Source organism: Podarcis raffonei, chromosome 2 (assembly GCF_027172205.1).
Source record: "Podarcis raffonei isolate rPodRaf1 chromosome 2, rPodRaf1.pri, whole genome shotgun sequence".
Taxonomy (NCBI): Eukaryota; Metazoa; Chordata; class Lepidosauria; order Squamata; family Lacertidae; genus Podarcis; species Podarcis raffonei.
Genome location: NC_070603.1, coordinates 91,240,405 through 91,253,583, shown reverse-complemented (window position 1 = coordinate 91,253,583; position 13,179 = coordinate 91,240,405). Strand labels below are relative to the sequence as shown.

At 41.6% G+C, this 13,179-nt stretch overlaps 1 protein-coding gene across 3 annotated transcripts in view; it reads left to right on the top strand.

Annotated features, from left to right (window-relative positions):
* GRM7 (glutamate metabotropic receptor 7) overlaps positions 1-13,179 on the top strand; it is a 382,004-nt gene that overhangs the window by 268,127 nt on the left and 100,698 nt on the right. The gene's annotated exons all lie outside the window — the stretch shown is intronic.

The following is a 13,179-nucleotide window of genomic DNA, read 5'->3' as shown; positions in this document are numbered from 1 at the left end:
GTGATTGTGATGGGAGATATCAGATAGGAAACAGATGACCTAATGGCAACTCCAAGCTATGCTGCTCTCCCCATTCCTTATCTGGAAAATGTCAAAGCAGGTGTCAAGTCCATCTGTCCTGTTTTTACTCTGGAAATATTTCTACACCAATCCCTCTATTTTATTTTAAGGAGTGTGTATTGGGGATGGACGAACTACCACTTTACACTGCATGTTGTGGCGCTACCATGCCTGAATGGGGAAAGGGTTATTGTAGCAAATTAAAGTTGCAATCTTATGCATGCTTGATGGGAGCAAACTCCACAAATTCAATGGGAGTCATTTCTGACTAAACCCTCTTAGGTTATTAATCTCTGTGGCTGATCTAGCACGAAACCACAGGGTCCCCTGAGCTAGCACCGTGATTGTGTTCAAATTGTATGAGCAAATCATAAATAAACAAGATACCTCATTTGAAGTGCATTGGCCAGTATTCAACTACAATGTGCTGGGATAAATATTATTTATAATATGCTGAAAGAACGTTTGGCTTCCCCTAATATATGATGAGCATTTCCTAACCTCTTTCAGTTTTCCTGATCACCAGGTACTAACTGTAGAAATATTGCTGTCCTATTTCTTGTTCTACTCAATGTTCAACTTCCTGAAGCAAAAGCCTATGTCTTAAATATCCATCCATTTGCACACCACTACATGCTGAACTGGGATGCAGGTAGCGCTGTGGGTTAAACCACAGAGCCTAGGACTTGCCGATCAGAAGGTTGGTGGTTCGAATCCCCGCGACGGAGTGAGCTCCCATTGCTCGGTCCCTGCTCCTGCCCACCTAGCAGTTCGAAAGCACCCCAAAAAAGTGCAAGTAGATAAATAGGTACCACTCCAGCGGGAAGGTAAACGGTGTTTCCGTGCGCTGCTCTGGTTTGCCAGAAGCGGCTTAGTCATGCTGGCCACGACCCGGAAGCTGTATGCCGGCTCCCTTGGCCAATAAAGCGAGATGAGCGCCGCAACCCCAGAGTCGGTCACGACTGGACCTAATGGTCAGGGGTCCCTTTACCTTTACCCTTTACATGCTGAACTGCTCAAATCACACACACAATATAATTGTTTTGTTTTGAGTTTTTTAACTGTTTAGACAGTAATATTGTTGCCTGAAATCCAAGCTGGATTTCACTGAGCTGATTCTGAGAAGACACTGGAATGTTACATAAGGTGAGAGAGAGGGAGAGAAAGAGCACATGTGTTGGTAGCGCATGAAGACAAATCATTCTCCTATGTTATTTTTCCCCCTTACTCAGTTAACTGTGACTGCAGTAGAATATTGTCTTAGAGTAGGCAGAGTTCTGCAGAATTATTCTGCCAATATGTTGCTTTAGTTGTCAGATTGAAATTCAAGGCAGCGCATTGTGTTGAGACACACGTGTTTCTTAATATAGAACTGCACAGATTGAGAAATGACTCTTCTGGGCTGCTTGCTATCCCAGCAGGAATTTGGTTGAGGTGAGGATATAGAGCAAGTGAATGTGTGGGAGAGAATGTTTATACATGTGCAATTGACAGCATTCCTAATATTGCTGAATTATTAGTAATAATAATTTCTTCCCATAGGAAAAAAAAATACAGTGGTACCTCGGGTTACATATGCTTCAGGTTACATACACTTCAGGTTACAGACTCCGCTAACCCAGAAAAAGTACCTCAGATTAAGAACTTTGCTTCAGGATGAGAACAGAAATCGTGCTCCAGCGGCGCGGCAGGAGGCCCCATTAGCTAAAGTGGTGCTTCAGGTTAAGAACAGTTTCAGGTTAAGAACGGACCTCCGGAACGAATTAAGTACTTAACCTGAGGTACCACTGTGGTACTTGGGGATTCTTTTCATTAAAATATCAGGACTGAAACATCGAACTATCAAAAAGAAACTGTGTCTGTCTTGCTTTTTAGTTCATCATCCTATTTTAACATATCACATGATTCACTGGTCTTTAAAAAGGGTTATACCCTCCAAGTTCTTTATTGTACTATTCGATTTAACTTTCACATTGTTTTATCATCCACCATTATGATATAGTGACCAGGTTAATGATAGTCACTAGCCAGGTATTGGAAAATGAAGGCTCCCATTTATAAGAATTTGTGATCTGACATAGTCTGGCATATTTTGCTGATAGAAGAGCTTGCCTACCATGCATTTCTGGGCAGACTGAAATGAAGCGCAGCCTCCACAGTGAGAAATGAAACCTGTTGTAATGAAGATGCATCTGAGTTTATTTAACTACTGGATTTTAATTCTAATTCTTGGCAGGTCACAGGTTGTTGAAGAGATGTTTTATTATATAGATCTTGTGGGCAGAGAGTGTTGGCCAAGTGACTTATCGAAATGGGTTTTGTTCTCTCTACCTTCTAGGAGCCTGACCAGATATTGCAAAGAAAGCATTTAAATCCAGATTATGTGGTGATTTGATTCAACACGATTTGTTGCTTGTTTTCAATTTTAAATCATTCTATGATATACCATGATAACATAATCACTTTCTTAGTCATTTGATCTGTTTGTCAAAAGCCCATCTAGACGTCATGTATTACGTAAGTAAAACATAATTGAACAGAGCATTTTGAAAAAAAATGAAAATAAAATAAAAGAGCATTATAGCATTTGGCAATCACATTGGTTTGAAATATCAGATCTGGCTTATAGCTACCCTACCAAGTCTTTATAGTAATATGTGAAACCCTCACAGTAAGAGGTTCAGACTTATTTCTCAACAGTCTACCCATGATATGTTCAGCAACGTACCCAACAATCAAAGTACCCCGATTGAGATACACTAGTTTTCCAAGGTCGTTGGTGCACTATGATTGGACTGTCCAATGCCTTAGAGTTATTATTATGGATTGCTACTGTATTTATCGTTCATTATCATTTGTTGAATTTCGTTTTGTTTGGGTTTTACAACCTTGTGGTTGTTTGGCTTGCTTTATTTTAATGTCTGTGATTTGCCATTGGATCTGCATTCAAGAAGGGTGATTCAAAATTAATTAATAAGGTAATAAATACATACTTACAAACATCTACAAGAGCTTGATTTGATATTTTACTTTACAGAACATATTCTGGTTTTTGAAGGGCTTTCAGAGGATATTCCTCAGCCCTTCAATCTCCAGAGCTTTTTGGATTGTAATTATTCAAAACATGTGTTTGCAGGCAAGTAAAATGTCTCTCCCCTGGCCTCTAGTCTAGACTACACTGAATGATTACACAGCAGTTGCAATACTCTGATTGTTTTCATATTAAATAATGGGCTAGCATGGCCATAATTCTCATGGTGAGTAGAAGTAAAATATTAGCATCATGCCCAGGATGGAAAGCATAACGATCATGATCATGATTAACTTTTATATTTCCATTTGATATTTTGCATTTCTTCAAGTTTGTTTTAATTGCTAGTTTTCCCATCATGAACAAATCTTACAGCTCAGTATTATATCAAGAAAAGGTACTTTATGGCGTAAGTATTGATCCTTCTTTCCACTGTATTCTCAGGATAAATAAGAATGGTACCTAGAAGCTTGAGGGAAAGAAAATGAATCCATTACAGCTGAAGAGAGGGTTTTATATAGGATTTCTAAGTATGCCTAATGTTTAAATTCCCATAGAGTAGCCACATTTTGCACATACAAAAAATGTGAGGTTTGACTAGTTGACTCTTGTGGTCCCTTCCAACTCTACGATTCTATAAATGTTCTGATTAATATATATCAGCCCCTGTATGTGTTTAGTTATATCCAGGATGGGGAATCTGCTGCCCTGCCCATATGTTCCTTGTCTACCATTCTGATCATGCTTGATCATGGGCTCTGCCAGTTGGGGCTGATGGAAACTGGAACCCAACAACATGGAGAGCCACAGTTTCCTCATCCTTAAGTTATATATACTCACTACTTTTTCATTCCACTTAGTGCATTCACTGAAGTAGGTTCTTCCCTACAAAAGCCCCTAGTGATGTTATTCTTAGTGCTTGGGAAACAGTTAAATATCCTTTCATTAAGTTGTCTTGCAGGATGGAAAAAAGACAGAGAAATGCTTTTGGGTGACAGAGAGAAGGTGGAACTGTTCAACACCTACTTTGTCTCAGTCTTCACCCAAAAGAAAAGCAATGCCCAACCTGCTGATAACAGAATAAATGACACAAGGAGGGAGCTGCAGCCCAATATAGGAAAAGAGGTGGTAAGGGAACATGTAAGGTAAAGGTAAAGGGACCCCTGACCATTAGGTCCAGTCATGACCAACTCTGAGGTTGCGGTGCTCATCTTGCTTTATTGGCCGAGGGAGCCGGCATACAGCTTCTGGGTCATGTGGCCAGCATGACTAAGCCGCTTCTGGTGAACCAGAGCAGCACACGGAAACGCCGTTTATCTTCCCGCCAGAGCGGTACCTATTTATCTACTTGCACTTTGACATGCTTTCGAACTGCTAGGTTGGCAGGAGCAGGGACCGAGCAACGGGAGCTCACCCCATCACGGGGATTCGAACCGCCGACCTTCTGATCGGCAAGTCCTAGGCTCTGTGGTTTAACCCACAGCGCCACCCGCGTCCCCAAGGGAACATGTAGCTACTTTAAATTAATTCAAATCTCCAGGACCTGCTGAGCCGCACCCAAGGGCACTAAATGAGCTTGCAGGTGTAAACTCACAGCCTCTGTCTATAACATTTGAGAATTATTAGTGAACAGGTGAGGTCCCTGCAGACTGGAGGTTGGCAAATGTTGTCCCCATCTTCAAAAAGGCTGGGAAAGAAGACCGGGGGGGGGCAGCTGATTCCCGCCCCGCGCCCCATAAAATTTTATTAAGGTTTTTTCATAATACAATACAATAAAGACAAACTAATCTAGATAAAAACAAGAACAGAGAGAGAAAAGAAAATGCAGAGTCCTATCTCAAATGTAGCTCTTAACATTTATCTCAGACATAGGCAAACTCGGCCCTCCAGATGTTTTGGGACTATAACTCCCATCATCCCTGACCACTGGTCCTGTTAACTGGGGATGATGGGAGTTGTAGTCCCAAAACATCTGGAGGGCTGAGTTTGCCTATGCCTGCCTTATCTCATACAGAAAGGGGTGGACCCTCCCATCTCTTACCTGGGAGCTTTCCTTTCTTTTCCCAGGTGGGAGTGGAATGGACTCCCTTGGAAGGTGGTGGACCATCGCAGCTTTTCAAACAGAGGTTGTATGACTGTCTGTGATGGATGCTTTAGTTAAGATTCGTGCATTGCAAGGAGTTGGACGAAATAACCCTCGGGGTCCCTTCTAACTCTACAATTTATGATTCTGTGAATCTATGACTGTCTGAAAGTACCATGGGGATAGAATTAGTTTATTAAAGCAATAGCAGAGGGGGGGAACATTTAACTGGTTAACCAAATAAATATTAGATGGTATCAGTCCAACTGATATGTGTTCTGTGACTAATAACATTAACAATTCAACAGGATGAAGTAATACAGGAGAACAATCTAATAGTGGATAAATGTTTCTACAAATATTGGTTTATATATTGCTTAGAATCAACAGATGGTGCTATTTACAAGGGTGGATAGGGAACTGGGGCTTTGTTATAGTTGCTGCTGGAAGAAATTGCCACCACAACATGCATACTATTTTACTCACTGCACCAAGGTTTTCCTTTCAGAACCTTTTATGTTCAGCTCCCAAGCTGCGTGTTAAACTTGGTAGTTTTGTAAGGCATCTGATGATGGAAGAAGACACTCTGAAGAGTGTCGGGTTATGCAACTTTTGAGTCATATCCTACATGCCACATATTACAGGTTTATGAATAGAAGCTGCATTATTTTGGTGGACTTGTTTAATTGCTGTATTTGATGAGCTGCCTAACAGAAATCTGGGCTGCTGCTGTTTTATAAGCAAGATTCCATGCTGTGAGATCCTATAGATCTTAAAACAAATAAGCATGACGGTTGGTTAAACAAGCTATGTGTTTCCACAGAAAGTAGGGGAAGTAGGATGGGATAAAATTGCAATCTGTGATCTCAGTTTATCCAGGCATGAGAACTGTGCTTTTAATTTCTGTGCTATTGACCGCCGAAGTCTCAAAACATCATGTAGTGCAACCTCGCCAGAAGAAAAAATTAAATCCCTTTGCTCTATTCTGTCATGTTTATGAAAATGGCTTGTACCTCTATACAGTGGTACCTTGGTTTATGAACTTAATCCGTTCCGGAAGTCCGTTCTTAAACCAAAGCGTTCTTAAACCAAGGCATGCTTTCCCATAGTAGCTCAAATTACTAATGGAACACATTCGACAGGAAGAGAAAAATGTTCTGCTTCCAAGGCAAAGTTCACAAAGCAAAACACCTACTTCCAGGTTTGCAATGTTCTTAATCCAAGTTGTTCATAAACTAAGCTGTTCTTAAACCAAGGTACCACTGTATCTATTTGTCTCTCTGTATAAACTCTGTATAACTCTCTGTATAAACTAATCTCAATTACTGTGCATAGATGCAAAGGGCTAATTTTGGCAAGCATGGCTTTTTCCTGGGTCACCCACCTCCCCACCCCTGCTTTGAACAGTAAGCCCCTGTCCAATATTCTTTTGAAAGCCCCTTTAGTTTCATAAGTGATGTGTCAAGGAAAGTGTTCAATTAACAAAAACCCACAGCCCCTGTGATTGTTGAGAAACAGTTGGGTCATACTTTGAATCCCACCACTGAATTTAGAAATACTGTAATATTATGAATGACATAGTGAAGAACAGAGTACAGTGGTACCTCGGGTTACATACGCTTCAGGTTACAGACTCTGCTAACCCAGAAATAGTGCTTCAGGTTAAGAACTTTGCTTCAGGATGAGAACAGAAATTGTGCTCCAGTGGCACGGCGGCAGCAGGAGGCCCCATTAGCTAAAGTGGTGCTTCAGGTTAAGAACAGTTTCAGGTTAAGAACGGACCTGCGGAACGAATTAAGTGCTTAACCTGAGGTACCACTGTAATTAAACGTCTGATCTGGATGCCATGCAGCTTCTCCATATCTGACATGTTTCAGGAGGTACTTGAATAATAAATAATGGGAAGCAAGTAATGTACTTAGTCACATTTTCCTCTTTTCACCTTTGATTGGAAAACAGAAGGCAAATTTACTGAATGTTTTATGGCTGTTTAGTTGGTTTTGTGTCCTCCAGTTTTGTTTATTCAGCACTTTATGGATCTGTGGCCTTCCCCCCCCCCCAATTGAATAAACATTAAATTAACCTAGGCTACAGGTCATTGCCACTCTTACCTATTACATCCTATCTAAGGACAAGTATCCATTTCTCTCACTACGAAATGACAGTGTTCCAATGGTGAATACATTTAGGGCAAAATTGTAGAGGAGAATTTTAGAATATTTGCACTAGTTCTAATTACAGTTTTCCATTGCTTGTGTTATTAAGATGTGAATGAATTTAACTTCCACAGAGCCAAATGAAAGAGGATTTGTCAGCCTATTGACAGGCCATAGGCTTATTCTGATCTTTAGTCATATACTAACAACATACTTTAATGGGCAGCTAAATGACAATAAAGCTCTTGTTTATTCATGTCAAGCCTGAGCATAAGTTTTGATAAATGTCGATAAATATTTAGATAAATGTAACCAAACAGGTTGTTTATTTAAAAGTTCTAGGACATTCTCAAAGCAGACAACAGTGGTATGAAATGTACAAAATGGGCTTAAGTCTCTACCAATGTAAAACAGCTGAAATAATTTATATGATCCCTGTGACAAGATTTCTGAAAGACCATCAATTTTGGGTACTGGATATATTGACCTGGTATAGGTGGAAAAGTAAAGGAGTCCATGCAGATTCTTTTTGAATACTGGAAACAGATACCTCACAACAAATCAGTGTGGTAATTAAGCTGAATGTGGTAGCTTGCCCAAGGTAACCAAATGAGCTCCATGGCTACTAAGGAAGGATCTGGACCTAGGTCTTTCTGGTCCAAATAAACCAGACCAGAATCTCAGAAGGGGAACACTTCCAAAGAGTTGGATTTATGGGGACTTATGATTTCTTCTTGTCCAAATTGTTACTTTTCACTTCTGAAAAGCTGTAGGCAGCAGTGTTAGGTGGCTGCAGATTTAGCTGGCAGGAGGAAACTCCAAACCTATAATGTGAGATGATTATATAAATAATTGGTGTATTATAGATTTCTCAATCTCCTTGGCAGAGCAATGCAAATACAGTAAACACCACTTATCCTTGGTGTGTTGTGGGGGAGTGAAGGTGCTAAGATCGCAAAGCGCAGCACTTTAAAACGAATCCCCCTGAGAGCACCACAAAAGCTTTTTGAACAACTGCTCAGCAGCCATATCCACAAATTCTTCCGTAAGAATTCATTGTGCAGAAGGTAAATATTTTAAAAGCACATGGTGTCATAAACAAATATTATACGGTGAAACATATTGTGAATGTAGGCCATATTGTATAAGGTTGGCCTTTTAGAAGTACCTAGTAAAAATGGCAGAGGTGGTTAAGATATTATATAGTAGAAGATTTTAGCCATGTGCGGAGGAATGCAGAAGACAGCTGAGTCTCTCGAGAACAGGAAGTGTGCTTGGTAGGGCCTGGTCTAGGCTGGATTCAGGTCCAGGCAAAGCTGGACAAAGATGAGATGGGTCCATGTTGACATGACCATCATCTGCTTCATTGGGTTGTATTCAGTGTGAAACATACTCAAGTCTGCTAAATTCAATGGGTATGACTAGAGGTGTTTCTTCAGCATTCTTTGAAAGCTGTATAATAAAGGCATAGACACACCTCTCCACAGCTTAGGGGCTCCTACAGAGAAGGCTCACTCCCAGGCCACCATCACCTCCCCAAGCCTCTGAGAATGGAGGAACTACCAAGAGGGCTTTCTCTGTAGATCTCACCACTTGAGAGGGTCTGGAGGGAAGGAAGCAGTCTTAACATGTATATCCCGCCTGACTGTAAAAACAAAAAACCCCTAAGGCCAGAGGGAATAGCAATTGTACGCAGCATTGTGCACATGAACTCAAAAGCTGTGGGTGGTTGTAGGTAAATTCCTTCTCAGTTTAGTGGGGCTCTTCCGTGCAACGTGGTGAAGCGATCTGTTTCAAGAAGCCCATGAAAGCAATAATTGTGGTCTGAATGTTGCAGCAAGACTCTAGCACATTTGTACTCCACCCCAGGCAGCAAAATGTCTTGAGCCAGTACTGCAGCTTGGGACAACAGCAGCAATAAACATACAGGCTCCACAGCCAGAGGTTGTATAAGCTGAGTTTTCTTTTTTCCCCTAGCTATTGTTTAGAATTGTAATTTTTTTGTCAGTGATTTCCCCCCTCTTTGTGTGACTGCTCCTGAGTTTTCTGTTTCTTTTGACGATGATAGATGGACCCCAAAGCTAGCAGTAGTAACCCACGAGATTTTCATTTAGCAGATGTCTCTTTGTAAGTTAGCAGCCCTTGCTAATATTGCATCAGGGATGCAGTAGTGTAGCCTTACTGGGGAGCGTGGAGCTAGTTGTTTCATTATTTGAATCATGGCCTATGACTGATCCTTCTCGGTAACTTCAGCCATAACCTCCAACTGCTAAGTATTACTGTTTTGTTTTCTGAAGTCACAGGGACCAAAAGTCTGCTCCGCCTTGATTGGTATTAAAAACAAATGCCATGACAGCAAAGCAGACTTCTAGCATCCGTGGCTGACACTCGAAACAGAAACGGTGGCAGCAGAAATAGAGCTTGTTAATGTAGTCCCAAACTTCATTTTCCACCCGGGAAAACTGGCTGCTTAAGGGTCTTTCCCCTGCTTTTCTCACACTGCGCTCGCACTCCGCAGCTCTTCATGACACATTGATCCATGATGCAGTTTCGGAACAGCGGATGTGGAGTATCACTCTTACCGTAGCTATCGTGTGCCTAGACAGCAAAGTGTAACATCATTATGAGATGCGCTACCTGTGGCGCGAGGGAACAAATTAAAGTTTATTATCTCTTGGCAACTGAACACTGCTGTTGCTTTCCTTGCAGATGTGTGTGGTTTTTTTTAAAAAAATGTCTCAAGAAATAAAAACAATGTCAAGTAGAATCACACCAAGAAAATAGCTGGAAAATATATTTTATCATGTAATTTAGAGAGATATAAATATAGAGGGAGTGTTGCAGGAGCTTTTTTAAAAGAGAGAGAGATAAGAACATATTAAAAACCCTAGATTAGGCCACAGGTCTATTTAGTATAGCATCCCACAGTGGCCCAGTGGGATGCCTGAGGCAAGCCCCCACAGAGGAATCCAATTCAATATCTCCCTCCCCCATAATTGTTCCCTACTGGGATGCTCCCTTGGACCACAGAAGTTCCATATAGCACTGGTACTTACCTTTACCAGAAAGAACAGCTACTCCCATACCAACCTCCCTGTGCATTCTCATTTGTAGAGGTACACATTCACCAGCGGCCAGGTGTGCCATGATGAGAGAGAGAAAGACAACCAGATTCCCTTCTCAGTGGTGGTGTCCATTGAATGGAATTCCCTCTCCAGAGATGCCAATATGGCACCAGCATTGCTGCCAGTTTTCAAACCTCCCAGGCTTTTTGGCGTGGTCTGACGTAATTTTCTTTAACATGCTATTATGTCTTATCTATGTATTCTGTTTTTGTAAACTGCCTTGGAATCTCCACTGAAGGTTAGAACAGACATGCCTTAAATAACAAATAATAGAGCAATGCTGATGATGGAAAGCCAGTATAAATTATCCCTATTCCAAACTCCCCTCAGGAGGAATTTGACTTGCACCCCTCTTTTGCTGGCAAAAGTTCCACAGGGATACTAGGGACTCAGCTACATTAGTGAAGAAACCGCGATTTGAATGCGCTATAAACATAGAACACCAGATGGCGCCAGAGAGCAAAACAAATTTAGAATGCTGTTTTCCAAAAAGATTTTTTCTTCTTTTGTTAAAATGATCTAATTTCTGATTTATTCATAGAGGGGGTTTTTCCCCTGTGTTTAGATCCACATTCTGTGAGGTGGCGAGGTTGAATAGGTGTGAGCCTCTCATTGCCCTATTCCACCTCTCCTGTGCCTCCATCACATCCCTTTTGGGAGGACTTATGCTGGCATAAATTTTGGTGGTTTAAAGTTTGCTGGCTGAGCCAGGATGAGCAATTTATGTGGATATTTCTTTAGCTGAGCTGAGGTGGTAGAAGTGGGCAGGGCATTTTTTCCCAGCCAGAACTCACTGGAACTCAGTTCTGACACCTCTCAGGTGGGCACCATTGCCATTATAAGAGAACAAGGGAGGTGTTCATGGTGAGTTCTGGCACTTCTTTTTCTAGAAAAATAGCACTGGGGGCAGGTAGCCCAAGATCAGCAAATAAAAACTCGTTCTGCAGATCTTGGATTTGACTTATAAGTAGCCACTGTAAACTTTGTCTAATCCTCAAATCTGAGCTAGTGGTCATCACTACATCTTGCCACAGAAAATTCTAAAAATTAATTGTGTGCTTAAGGTAATAAGAAAGCTCGTTATTAGATGCCTATATATGGTGCTTCTGTGGGAATGCAGGGATACGCATACCCCTAAACATTTTGTGAATCTTTGTACTTTTGTCCATTTACTGTATTTATTTTTCCCGATTTGAACTACAAAATGGTGATTTTCTTGTGTCAAAATGAGAGTACCCCTAAACATTTTTAAAAGAAAAAAGCACTGCCTATATATATTTTGAAAATACTCAAATGATTCTTGTGTGACTGACCTTGAAAGTCGGTGCAGAAGTATTTTTAATTAAACTAACAGTAATAAATAACTGAGCTTGCAAGCCATGAAAATAAGAATGTTGACTCAAATAGTAATGCAGGTACTCAAAATATCTCTCACTACGCATCTGGAGCAAGACAAAATTGCTGCTTGGAATGCCCTGAGCACCATGCTCAAGGGACTGTGAAGGAACGCCTGACAAGGAGTCCTGGTGTCAGCAGGGAGCCCTCATTGCTCCAATGTTTTCCTTCTGCGCACTGTATGCTGAACTTTGTGGAGGCCTCTTGACAGACTGAATTCATATTTTGTTCAGAAAATGCACCCATGCATGGCCCTTGCCTCTTCCATTCTTAACTCTTGCGAGGAAGAGAGAGGAACTTTTGTTCTGCTGGCAATTTCCCAAAGCAGAAAAGACATATTTTCAGTTGAAAGTGGGCATTATCCCCTCAGAAACTCAAATGAAGCAGTGTGTTAGAAATAGATATATATTCCCCCACCCCCCAAAATGCACTTCATTTGCAGCCCAGTCCTCAAAGCTCCTCTTGAGTAGGAAGCCTCACCAGTGGGAATGTCAAAGGGCTGTATCAGCATAACAGTTTGAGGAAGGAAGCCGCAGACCTGGGAAATGCAAATATTTCTTCTCAGCCATGCATATCAAATGGTTGCAGAGCCCAGCTCTTCACATCTGCTTACCGTTCTTGGGCTGAGTTATTAAAAGGCTGCAGCAGCAGTAGCACAGCACAGTTTGAACAGCAGGAAGCCATGATAATCTTATAAATAGGAGATTGTGGTCCACAAGGGATGCCAACTGAGCCACTTAAAAGATAGAGCTAAACCATTCAAGACTTGGGAGGATAAGGTTAGGACATGATCAGATTAATAATAGATTTTTAACCTCAACAACTTCTTCTCCTCCTCCTCCTTCACAGAGGTGAGTAGATGTGATTAGAAGTGTCCGCCTGATGCCATTTTTCACTTGAAATAAAAGATTAAAACCACATCTCTCCTGCTCTGGAGCTCATTTTCTCAATAAACAGAGGTGGATAACCGCAGCAGAAAATGGTGTATGTGTCGCACACTCATCTCTGCAATCTGCCTGTGGGAAGGCTGGCATTTCACCGAGTTGAGGTGTGCTTACCAGGAGAAGTTCACCTGGTGGGCAGGAGATGCAGCAATAAGATTCCTGTCTGCAGCATTACTGCTCCTTACCAGCAGGGGGAGGGAGGAGCAAGGTAATGGTGAGATCAGGCCTGAGCAGGGATGCCAGATGGAATCCAACAGCACAGTGGCGCAACCTCAACCTCAGGGCACCGCAAACTTCCAATTAAACAACAGTAGTGATGCTGCTAGGAGGCTGTTGCTGTGGTGGCACCAGCCTAGTGAGTGAGCTGCTTTTGCCTCTGTCACCC